Source organism: Lissotriton vulgaris, chromosome 5, assembly GCF_964263255.1.
Source record: "Lissotriton vulgaris chromosome 5, aLisVul1.2, whole genome shotgun sequence".
NCBI classification, from domain to species: Eukaryota; Metazoa; Chordata; class Amphibia; order Caudata; family Salamandridae; genus Lissotriton; species Lissotriton vulgaris.
Window position 1 is genome coordinate 259,902,223 of NC_141693.1, and position 13,567 is coordinate 259,915,789.

Here is a 13,567-nt window from a genome sequence, read left to right on the forward strand (position 1 = left end):
TATGCATACAAAAGTAGTAGCTTCAACAATGTTATACTTTGCATTAAGATAATATTAACAACTTGTGCAGCTACTCCCAACTCCTGATTCACTGGGACTTGCCTTACTTTGAGGTACAAAGCATTATCTGAAGCTGTTTAATGTGGTGACCAGTGGAAAAAGACTGAAATTGAAGTAATGGTTAAATGAAAAAGCATCAAAGGGGATATGTTAACATATAATTTTATTGATCTAAAACACACCTTTGGCCCCATCGGAGCCAGGATACTGAACAAGAGAACATAAAGAAAGTCTAGGACACTGTTCAAGAGGGGAAAAATGCCAGAATACTACAAAAAGAACAAAAAAGGCTTAATGAAAGCCAGCAACTTCAATGTTTGTTTTTAGATTCAGAGGTTTCTTTAGTCCTCTTCCAGTATTGCAAATCTTTATAGCCAGCTTCCTTCTCACAGTTCTGTTGTCCAGTGATGGCCAGCCTTCATCCCTGCACTTAGACTTCATAGAGCCCGGAGTAAAAAGAAATTAACATACATCAGTATCATGTTAACACCACTATTTTAGGTTTTTAATAGGACTGGGCTGCCTTTAAAATGTTCAAGTCCTTGTATTTCATATATTGAGCCAGATGAGATATGGTTACAAGGGTTAATATGTTTAACATTAAGGTTACTTGGTCAAAGAGGTAATGGTGAGAGTAAGGCATTGATGAAAAGGTGGGCAGGAGGTAAAGAAAGAAGACTCACCTGTCCAAGTGAAGAAACCACCGCTGTTCACCAGACGCTGTCACCCTTCCTCTGCAAACACAAAGCAATCAATACCAGATTTAATTTACAAAACCATCATGGAGGCAGCCATGTTGAGCCTGAACAGTAAAAAAATTACCATACTGACCAGAAATCCAAATCGGAGCTTACAACCAAATGCTAGGAACAACGCCACTGATCTAATTATTGGGAGAGCTGAAATTAAATCCCAACTCAAGACTATGCAACAGATTTGCATGTCATTTGTAGCGCAAATTCTCAATGAGTTACAACCCCTCCCCCATTGCTGTTTTGCAGGCTGTTAAGTGTGAATGAGAGTGTACAATAATATGATCCAAGACCACATATGCAAACATATATTTTAACACTGTATGTATATTCATGTATTTTCATAGTCCTAAATCAATTAGAGTGGAAATTGTGCCTGTAGTGGCTGGGTTTCTGCTTGGGCAACAGAATCGCCCAATACAAGTTGACAAGTGCAAACAGCCATGAGTCCATGCTTAGTAAGAGCAAAGCAAGGCAAATTTGCCCCATGGCAATGTTCACCGCCATGCGGAATGGGGCTCTGACCACATAACTTTATGGACTCATGATTATAACGAACAGGGCACAGCTCTGTGTTCCAGACTATGGACAATTGTTATATAATGTAAGGTCACCAGTTGTTATTTCTTTTTTCAGGTTGTAAGTTGCTGAGTCGTATTGGCTAAAAACAACTTGGAAAAACTAGGGGTTCACTATATATTAGCACATGGACATACTTCAATATTTTTGCCAAGGTAGCATGAGAAAGGTAATATCGCTGCAAGGCTTCAAACATTTTTGCAAGACTGAATCTCAATGCACAGCCACGGTTTCAGTGGCTTTCACATGGCCAAGTGATGGTGCAGGTCAGAAATAGACGTCTAAGACATCCAGAGACAGGAGAGAGATATACTGTGTGTTCTTTTCCAGCTTGAGGAAGTGACAAGTTCGGCATTACTTGTCACGTGGAGAGGTGTGGCTCAATGGTTAGAGCGGCAGACCCTGATGCAGAGGTCTGGCCCGGGACCAGGGTTCAATTACCGCCTCGGCGGGTCTTGGGCTCAATTTCCTCAAACCTGATAATTCTCGCCTCGGTGCCTATTCTAATCATGGGTCCCACTCTGCAACTCTGGGTAATAGCTTGCTCAATCTCCACAACGGCCCCAACAGCGCTGGGATGCCTGGCTTCACCTTGGGGGTGCCCAGGAGTGGACATTTCACAGGGAAAAGCCAGGAAGGGTTCCACAGCGGTATGCGTTACATTGCCAGGACACCCCAGTTGGGGTATTAGTGCGCTTTACAAGTACAAATTACATTTACATTTACATTAACAGTTGACTGATTCAATGTTGTCCCTTTACAGTTGCATGATTGTGGCACCAAGCACCTTCACCACTCATTCAAACAAATATGCCTCTGGGAAATACTATCAGGGCAGAGTAATAGCTTTCCAGGATACCAGTGAGCTATCTGTTCCATAACTATCAAAGTATTTCAAATTTGTTGCACAAGGATCCATTCTAGATTCTCCTTTCAGCATCTAAAACAGGTAATACTGAAGATGGCCATAATCTATGACACAAAAGCTGGTTCACAAAAAACAAGGCCCTAAACACCCAGCATTAGACATAACAAGGCTCAAGGAGAGCAGGGTGCGGGAATTGTTAGTCACGCCCGCTCCTATTGCAGACAGGAAGCTGGGTGGAGTCAAGTGCAGATAAATTGGCTGGTCCGTGACAAGAACGTGGTTCGCGTTCAGTCACAGATCTGCCTAGCATTTCCCGTACTCCCTTTGTGTTGTCTACGTACCTGCTCGGGTCCTGTGGTCCCGTAGTCAGGAATTCGTGGTACCTTGATTGGACATCTCTGACATGTTACGGCTCTGACACGCGGGTCTTCGTCTAACAGGTTATTGATCTCTTCTTCCGGGTTCCTGTTCGCATCCATGTTCCCTCGCCGGAGGTACCTGCTTGTGTAGCTTCGTTTCTTCGCACTAAAGTTTCTTCAGCCTCTCGTCCTGTACAGAATACAATGAGAGAAGAAAGATATATTTAACCAAAGAATCCTCGTCTATCAGCTATATGGTAGGATTAAGATGTTATATATGGTTAGAAGGACATAGTTACTTATCTGATCCACGTGGAAAAACAGTTATTCTTTTGTTTCCCATATTTAACACGTGCTGGATATAAAGAGAAAATAGATGCAAGTTAGTTTCCTGATTTCTTAAGGAGACACCATATCCTTATTTGACCCAGCACCTTTTAGTGTAGATTTTTCATATTACATCCTATGTAGGAAAATATATTTTTTGCCTAGTATTAACTAGGATGTATATTTTTGGGGTCTAATTGAGTGCTACAGTGAATCACTAAGCTCACAGGAAAGGGCCAATGCCCATACTGCAGAACCAGGCAAACAAAGATGTGGACTCTCAGCCATACTGCATAACCAGGCTAAGAAAAAGCAGGGCCCTGGTCGAAGGTGCATAACATAGGCTCAAATACAATATACCAGTTCTTGGTTGCATAGAACACATTTAATTCATGCTACATACACTAGATGTGGAGCACTGTTCTGTGCCAGACACAAGAGCTCACATTTATAAGGGGTCACTGGTCTGTGCTTCATACTCTGGCTTCATCCACAAAAGTAGCCTATGTTACACAGTAGCGTTTAGGGGGACAAAAGAACAATAAATAGTGCCATGTTTTTTGGTTTGCGTTCAGTGAAGCAGCCCTGATACCAGGAGTAGGGTCTAGTGGAGTTACAGAAGGACAGCATCACAATACAAAGGTTTACTTTTTGCTTTTATACACGCTTTTTCCAATATACAAATAATTATTTGGGCCACTGTCCTGACTTGCTTCTCCTCTCGTGCAATTTAAAAGGTAATTATTTTTCCTTCGCTTTATAAACATAATGAACTGTGCACTGCAACAGCAAATGTCAGTTGCAACAGCTGAAATGCATGTTTTAATTGTTGCATTGATTAAGTTTACCTAATGTGTGCTTGCGAACAGCATGGTCTCTGTATAATTAATCACTTATAAATCTCAGCTTACATGATGGCCACCACACTCTCATTGCTTGTGAACTGGTCTTGAAGGAGAGTAGGATGGTGCATATCAGTGATCACAGCAGCAGCCTAAACTTCACGGTAGGGCAGGTCATGTGATGATGAATGTAGCCATATTGGAGTGTCGAAACACTGACAGGCAGTCACAAACTGCATTTGGGAATATATTTTGAAGTACTACTGGGGGTGGAATAGGAAGAACTAAGGAGGGGTTAAGGAAGGGGTTTAGGCAGGGAAGTGTAACCCTTTGTTTGACCCTGTAAGCACCGTACTGGAATTGAACATAGGTCAGGGGCACTGAGACACAAGGTGTATTGTAGCTTTACTTGATCCTCTTCCCATGACCAGGGATGCACTAATGGGCAAGCCCTGGCACTTCTGACTTATCAAAATGCCTACTCCTGGGGAGAAAGATGAAAGCTGGACAGAAATTTAAGCTTTGAGTGCAATGCCAATATTGATTTAAGCATTGTCAATTCATTGACTGGTATTTCCGACCTCCTGTCTGTCCAGAACGTTCTGCATGCAGCTTTGTAAAACTGGTGAGGCTTGAAGTCATCTGTACTCTATTTAGGAATTTTCAAAAATAGGGATGCATAGGGGATGTGAAACATGTACATGGTGTAGGCAGTGAGCCATTGAGTTATTTTGAAGGTTTACTTCCACACCGCTCTGTAAATTAAGCCCCTAGTCTCTAGAAGAGTGAGATTATATATATAAATAATATACTACACTGTGTTAGCGCTATTGTGTATCACGAGTCAAACCGATGTCGAGAAGCCGGTGTAACTTTATTTTTTACAGTGGCCTCATGGAAACCCTTTGATGCTGACTCATGGGGCACGCTAGATCTCTTATCCTAGTATGTATATTTACCCTTTCAGCCTTGTATGAGAGACATGGATTGCTTTTTCTTTTACCTTCTAAAGGTGTTCCGAAAAACGGCAGAAATTTACCTTCAGTTCCCTGATAAACTTCACTTTTTGTTCTGGTGCCGAGTATGAGTGTATTGAGATAAACGTGTGACTGTGAAATGTTTTTCTTTAGATACAGTGTATCAGATACCAATGAACTATTGGAACAATTTTGATAGCGTTTTTTTGCATCATGACAATACATAGCAAAATACGTGAAAGATACGGAGAAAAATATATCACGATGTTTCTCCATAGGTGGATTAATACAAACGTGTGACCAATGGGTACAGTGTGCAGAGATATATATGTCGACAATTATGTGACTATATGTGTTTTTTCTTCCTTTTCCTCCTTTTTCCTTCTAGAGACCACAATAGGTCATTTTTTTGCTTATGAATAGGGCCTACTCAAGCCCTCATGCTAAATAGAGTAGCCTATTTTTGCTACTTTATTTTAGGACAATAGGCATGCTATTTAGATAGTTATTTGAGTATATTTAGTAGGGACTAAAAGAGGTCCTGATGAGTAAGCAGTGGGGGACTGCTTATGAAACATGTCATGTCGACCAAGTAGTACGCGTAATAAGCTCTACTACAACCAACACCCCCCCCCCCTTTTTTAACATTTCCAGCTAGAGAAGCTAATTAATAATTGTTTCTACTAGCCAGGGAATTTTTAATAATTCACATATTTATACACCTAAGTCCCTACACTTTTTCCAATCACTCACACCACCTTCACATTACACATAGCCTATCGTCAAAAAACGAAGTGCTCCCGCGTAGCTTGTAGGTCGTAGCACGCCCCGCCCCGTAGAGGGACGGGAAGGCCTCCATGATGAAGCATGACACTAAGGGATTCTTAGTGTGTGAGGGGTATTTAAAAAAAAAACCAGAGTGCTTGCCTTTGCCATCAGCAAAGTATAGCCTTTCTCACCTTTCTAGATAAAGTCACAATATTAAAATAAAATTCACTCCCCTGGTATAGCAACATAGCCTGGTGAGTTCAAGAAACCGATATAGACGGAACCTTGTCAGACATCCAGTGGGAACTGCAAAAAATAAATGAACACTCCGGGCCCTCGGTTAGGGACCTGACTGGGGCACATGCCTAACAGTACCATGCAGCAAAAAAAAAAAAAAACATATATATACATTGTATATAGATCTCTTGTAACACAAGGATGGCGATGCCGTGTCTTCTGTGAAAATATCACTTTGTCGGTTACTGCTGTACGCGTTCTGCCTGCACAGCAGGCTTGCTCACCAATACATACATACACACACATCCAGGACTTTAAGTGGGGTGGAAAAAGGGCACGTGAATACGAGAAGAGGGCCAAGGGGAGTAGAGGTGAGGCTGAAGAAGCCTGGATGTGATAAAAGAACTGAAGGCAGAAGAGTCGGAGCTGAGGAGAAGGGCAGAGAAGCGCTGAACGGGAAAGAAGAAAAGCTGAAGAGGAGTGATAAGACTAAAGAATGGAGAATGTTAGCACGAAAGGACTGAGAGGAAGTAAAGGAGCAAGAGTGATGCGGAAGAGGTATCCAGTGAAGAGGAATGAGGTAGAAGAGACAGAATGAAGGACATTGTAGGATCAGAAAGGACTAACTTGTGGAGAGTGTGGGGGGTGTTAGCAATAACCTACTACCTCTTCTTAGGAGCACTGTGTCAAGGTATATTCTCCACATAACCAAATATTTTCATATATTTGGCAGGATAATATTTAATTGGCTATTTAATTACAGAGTATGTGATGCTATTTAAGACAACACATCCATTTTGATGAATTATCTGTTATACTATGTATCCTCTCGGTATAGAGTCAAAATATTGAGTTTTTAATACCAACTAGACATAATATCGAGTAAAAAATATAGAATGGACATAATATCGACTGTGCTACACAATCGTAATAAAGCCTGCTGATAAAGGGGGAGGAGTGGTGGTACAGGATAAATCTGCCTACCAAGCTGAATGCCTGAGATTACTGGCTGATGAGACAAACTACCGGATATTACCTTGTGATCCAACTGACGATCTACGTAGTGAGATACAATCACTTGTGGAACACGGAAAAGCAATGGGATACATCTCAAAACAAGAAGCTGATTTTTTGTGTAAGAGTGAGGGGAGAATACCTTATTTTTACACTCTCCCGAAGATGCACAAAAACAAATTCCCCCCCCCCCCCCCCCCCCCCCGGAAGACCCATCGTCTCGGGGTTGGGGTCTCTCTTAGAACCCCTGGTCCAAAAAAACAGTACCTACCTACAGGATACTAAAAGCTTGCTACAACTCCTAAATGGTCTTACAGTTAACAACGAGATAATTCTGGTAAGCTTCGACATCGAGAGCCTTTACACCAGCATCCCCCAGGATGACACCCTTAAAGTCCTAGAACGAGCACTGGAGAAAGAGGAATGGACATCTAGGACCCCCATAAGTTTTATTCTGGAGTGCGCCAGATTAGCCCTCAAAAGAAACTTCTTTGAGTTTGAAGGAACCCTTTACCTCCAAACAGGAGGTACTTCCATGGGAAGCACCTTCGCTCCTAGCGTGGCGGGCCTCTACGTCTTCGACTTCGAAGAGAAATATATACTCAGCGACCAGAATCCCTACAGTACTCATATCCTATTTTGGAAGCGATATATTGACAACGTCCTAGCCATTTGGCACGGACCTGAGGACACTCTACTTGCTTTCCACGAATGGATTAACTCCCGTGATAAGAACCTCAAGTTCACATGTGTGAAGGACAACACAACCATGGTGTTCCTTGACCTCGAAATCAGCAAGGAGAACGGCCACTTGGAAACCATAACACACTATAAACCAACCGCCAAGAACAATCTCTTGCGATTTGAGAGTTTCCACCCGAGACCTCTACGAGAAAATTTCCCTTACGGGCAATTTTTGAGAATCCGCAGAAATTGTAGCAAGATCAGTGATTATAAGGAACAGGCTAAGGATCTAACCCGTAAATTGACAGACCGTGGGTATCCTAATAAGATTCTCAACAAATGCCAGAAACGTGCCCGCAACCAACCACAAGATGCACTATTGGAGAACGTGGAGAAAATCCCCAGAGAGGCACCCTTAATGTGCGTTACCACATATAGCTCTGTATCCAACCAGGTGACCAAGGCCATAAACAAACACTGGTCTATTCTGAACACCGGCAGAATGAAGTGGGAAAAACCATTATTCTCATTCAAAAAGGCTAGGAATATCAGTTATAGTGTGGTCAACACCAGACCACTTCAAAATCCCTCGGATAGTCCGACAGTACTCAACGCGTGGGGCCTTTCTAAGGTCACTGGACATTACAAATGTGGGAACTGCAGCATTTGTCCACTAACTACCAATACTAAAACACTAGCATTGAAACCCGGGAAGGTTTGAACCATTCGGTGTCCCATGAACTGTAATAGTGACAACGTCAGATACAGATTAACTTGCCAGTGTAATCTCCGGTACATAGGGATGACCAGTAGGAAAATAAAACTCAGGATATGCGAGCATAGGAGCAACATCAGGTGCAAAAAGTCCACAACGAAATTAACTGAGCATTTTCTTACATCTGGTCATACCCCCGACGATCTGAGATGGACCATTATAGAACAAATCACCCCCGGCAACAATCTGAACCAGCGGTTGTTCGAAAAGGAACAAAGATGGATATATAGGCTTTCCTCGCACAAAACTGATCTTAACGACAATATACCTTGGAATTCCATCATGGGATAATTGCCCCTCTGCAAATAAACCCTACCAAGGGGCTTTCCCAGTATACTGTCCTGACTCCTCCTTCTTCATCTACTATTTGACCATAGGTACTGGACGCTTGAGTGAATCTGATTCTTGATATACTGGCAGCACGAAACACTGTAGCTGCCGTTGGTACCCTTGGCATCTGTAACAGCGAAATAGACTGATTGTTACCACTAACTTTTTTTCGATTTCTGTTTAAGACACTCCATTTTTGTTCCCTCCATACCCCCCTTTTTTTTACTGTTCAATGGATCCCATTTACATTTGGGATCACTGAAAATACCCCGGCTGCCCGGATAGCATTGTAAATCCTAACCCACAACTCGCTGTAAAAACTTTATTAAAGACCAACAACGAGCTCAAGTAGCGTTACCATGACTACGGACGGCTTCTATGCCGTGTTATTTGAAAGTAACCGCTATTGGCTGCCTGTTCCCTGTGTGGCCCAATCCTATAGGCTGCCTAGTCCCACGTGGCCCGGCTCCGGAAGTCGAGTATTCGCGTTAATAACAGAGGACTCGGCGTTCGCTGGTCACTACCCATGGGGCTTCATGCAGGTTACCAAGTAGGTTATTATACCTCTAGGACACAGCCACAAGTAAGTTCTGTGTTCTTGTTTTGTCTGGGCTTGGCGATTATCAATCGAACGATTACGGCTCTCCGGCCTGATTCTACTCCCTGTCTCCTTACCAATTAGATTACGTGAGTGGTCCGCCATTGGAACCGGGACGCCCATGAAGCAAATAGTTTCTCTAATCTGAGTAAGCCTATCTCAAAGGAGACGTAAATGCATATGAGTGTGTACAGTTCACTGACTACACTTTGAGAGGACCCGATCTACACGCATATATGTATGTTTTTTATCGCTAAATGGAAAAAGGTGGTTTGAAGGTGTTTATCTATAGTTGTGTCAGCCACTATACTGCCCTGACACATGATTAATGGCTCCATCCACGTCCCTCATCACCTTGCAATAGTTCATATTATGTATATGAATGAGATGTTTCCAATGTTTTTAGAGACACACATGCATATTTTGGGAGAATATGCAACTAGTGTGGGTCACATGATCACGCACTGCCCACCATGACTTTGACACCCCAGGCTGGTTGTCACCTACTTACATGTATGTGTGTCGTTTGTTTGACAAATTGTGTGTCCTGTGTTATTGTGGTCCCAACCCCCTTTCCTTCAACTTTTATATTTCAGTTTTTTTCCAGAACCAGGAAGAAGATCACTTAACTTTTTGTATGAACTACAATTTTGTGGTTCTTGCTTACACATTGATCTAGGGCAGGGCACACCTTAGCGTGTGTGTACCACCCAGATCTTTCACTTTGGTCCCGACGAAAACCGATAATAATAAAATGGTTGAAACATGTAGACCTATATTCTAATCACATAATACATGCGTCCTTTTTTAATACACAACACGTCGCTAACACCGCAGCCTACCTAATTAGACAAAGGTGTTACATGTCTTTTTACCGAGTGTCCAATTACTCCGGAAAAAAATCCAGGAGCGAGTAGCATTGGATACTTTTTTAAAACACTTATTTTAAATATTTCACTGCACATATAAAAAGAAATAATACCCGCTCCACTGTAATCAGGTGTCGAAGCACACCCCGTTGGCACTCTGTCCTCGGGGTACGACCCCGATGATGAAGCATGTCACCAACCAGGTTGGTGAGTGAGGGGTCTTCTTAAGGACTACTGCTGTCCTTGACTGGTTGGGCACTACGTGCACCACAATATAGTTCTGAGGCTCATCTACTACGATCTCAAGGGGGTACTCCTCCATTTGTTTTTTAACATATTTAATAGGGGACCAGGAGTTCCCCCTACACATACTCTATCTAATACCTTCTCTCTCTTTTTGTTTACAATTAGCTAGGCAGCGCACAGCTGTGAGAGAAAACACGTACACTTTATTTTACACCACACATCCCTATTCCACCTACAACCATGAGCGAAAACCGAGGACTCTCCTACTCCTCGGAAGAGGTTGATGCAATTATGGGAGACCTCACTATATTCGCCGACGCGAATATAGCACAAAGCATTTCACAAACCAGCGACTGGGAGAACTTAACGGAGATGAAAAGGAACAGAATCACAACCATATTACACGGCACCATTCTAAAACAATACCTTACTAACAACACGGCACCGAGAGGCCTTCTAGTTATTAACGCACCGCGCATTTTCCTCGAAGATGCTACATTCCGTAAGGACTGGTCAATATTAGCGTCGCACTGCCCGCACGATTGGATAGTTCTCATCCTAAAGACTGCATTGAGACTATCGAAGAAAATACAAGTGGAGATACAACTTGCAGAAGGCCATATAAAGACCACCATTACCGGCTACAAGAAGAAATTAGACGAGCTGAACAGAGAAATCAATGACTACAAAGATAACCTAACGCAACAAAAGGTACAGAAATTCCAAAAGGATCTAAAACGGTTCTCGTATACAAATGTCTACCCATATTCAGACCCCGATTTCGTACCACCAGCGAAAACCGACCAGGACTCAGACGCCTCCAGCAACGACTCAAGTGCTAGCAGCAACTCTAGCACTGGGAGCAACAGACAGAGAGGAAGAGGTTGTGGAATATCCCAAGGCAATTGGCCCCCTTTTAACCCAATACCGATGCAAGGTTATCCCGGTCCCTACAATCATCCTCATAACTTCCAGGTGTATGGGTGGCAACCCCCTTTCCAACAACCCTTACACCCGCCCAATACCTACAGACCGCCTTTTTTAGGCCGGGGCGGGAGAGGCAAGGGCAGGAGAAGAACCGGCAACCAAAGCAACCAAGTACACTGGGGAACAGAGGATCCAGCGGTGAACCTAACAAGGAACAAAACACCACAAGCAGGACCGAGCAACCGGAGAGTTTAGTAACTAATTTAGCTACCAGACCTCACTCTGAACATGAAGAAAACGTTTTAAACAAGGGCCTCGGCTTTGTGCCCACTGCAAACATTGATAAATTCAAGCTCCATTGTGAACTTTCTGGCTTCTTCCGAAAATTAAAGCTGAAAGCTTTCTTTGAGAAAAAAGACAACATTACCCAAGAAACAGACCTGAATGAGACTGGTCTCCACAACAAATCTACCTTCATGCCCCCACCACATACCATCCCGGTGGAGGTAGCTGCCTTCGAAAAGGCTATCTTTAATGACATCGAGAAACTACAACCTAAAAAAACGTTCACCAATCTGAACGGCCAAGAGAGAATCGCTTTGGAAAGACTGAGATTGTGCGACACAATCGTAATAAAGCCTGCTGATAAAGGAGGAGGAGTGGTGGTACAGGATAAATCTGCCTACCAAGCTGAATGCCTAAGATTACTGGCTGATGAGACAAACTACCGGATATTACATTGTGATCCAACTGACGATCTACGTAGTGAGATACAATCACTTGTGGAAGACGGAGAAGCAATGGGATACATCTCAAAACAAGAAGCTGATTTTTTGTGTAAGAGTGAGGGGATAATACCTTATTTTTACACTCTCCCGAAGATGCACAAAAACAAATTCCCCCCCCCTGGAAGACCCATTGTCTCGGGGTTGGGGTTTCTCTTAGAACCCCTGTCACGTTTTTGTGATGTCTTTCTCAAAACCCTGGTCCAAAAAAACAGTACCTACCTACAGGATACTAAAAGCTTGCTACAACTCCTAAATGGTCTTACAGTTAACAACGAGACAATTCTGGTAAGCTTCGACATTGAGAGCCTTTACACCAGAATCCCCCAGGATGACACCCTTAAAGTCCTAGAACGAGCACTGGAGAAAGAGGAATGGACATCTAGGACCCCCATGTTTTATTCTGGAGTGCAACCACGAGGCAACAATCTGAACCAGCGCTGGTTCGAAAAGGAACAAAGATGGATATATAGGCTTTCCTCGCACAAAACTGGTCTTAACGACAATATACCTTGGAATTCCATCATGGGATAATTGCCCCTCTGCAAATGAACCCTACCAAGGGGCTTTCCCAGAATACTGTCCTGACTCCTTCTTCTTCATCTACTATTTGACCATAGGTACTGGACGCCTGAGTGAATCTGATTCTTGATATACTGGCAGCACAAAACACTGTAGCTGCCGTTGGTACCCTTGGCATCTGTAACAGCGAAATAGACCGATTGTTACCATTAACTTTTTTTTATATCTGTTTAAGACACTCCGTTTTTGTTCCCTCCCTACCCCCCCCCCCCTTTTTTACTGTTCAATGGATCCCATTTACATTTGGGATCAGTGACAATACCCCGGCTGCCCGGATCGCATTGTAAATCCTAACCCACAACTCGCCGTAAAAACTTTATTTAAGACCGACAACGAGCTCAAGTAGCGTTACCATGACTTCGGACGGCTTCTATGCTGTGTTATTTGAAAGTAACCGCTATTGGCTGCCTGTTCCCTGTGTGGCCCAATCCTATTGGCTGCCTAGTCCCATGTGGCCCGGCTCCGGAAGTCGAGTATTCGCGTTAATAACAGAGGACTCGGCGTTCACGGGTCACTACCCACGGGGCTCCATGCAGGTTACCAAGTAGGTTATTATACCTCTAGGACACAGCCGCAAGTAAGTTCTATGTTCTTGTTTTGTCTGGGCATGACGATTATCAATCGAACGATTACGGCTCTCCGGCCTGATTCTACTCCCTGTCTCCTTACCAATTAGATTACGTGAGTGGTCCGCCATTGGAACCGGGACGCCCATGAAGCAAATAGTTTCTCTAATCTGAGTAAGCCTATCTCAAAGGAGACGTAAATGCACATGAGTCTGTACAGTCACTGACTACACTTTGAGAGGACCCGATCTACACGCATATATGTATGTTTTTATCGCTAAATGGATTAAGGTGGTTTGAAGGTTTTTATCTATAGTTATGTCAGCCACTATACTGCCCTGACACATGATTAATGGCTCCATCCACGTCTCTCATCACCTTGCAATAGTTCATATCACGTATATGAATGGGATGTATCCAAT

The 13,567-nt window shown here is 43.2% G+C and overlaps 1 long non-coding RNA gene across 1 annotated transcript in view; it reads right to left on the bottom strand.

The window, feature by feature from the left end:
• Positions 1-212: 212 nt before the first annotated feature.
• LOC147710647 (uncharacterized) overlaps positions 213-13,567 on the bottom strand; it is a 64,029-nt gene continuing 50,674 nt past the window's right edge. The window contains exons 3-6 of the long non-coding RNA XR_015295640.1: positions 2,918-2,973; positions 2,601-2,808; positions 744-794; positions 213-495 (exon numbers count right to left, since the gene is read on the bottom strand). This is a non-coding gene — a long non-coding RNA (uncharacterized LOC147710647). The remainder of the gene's footprint in view (positions 496-743; positions 795-2,600; positions 2,809-2,917; positions 2,974-13,567) is intronic.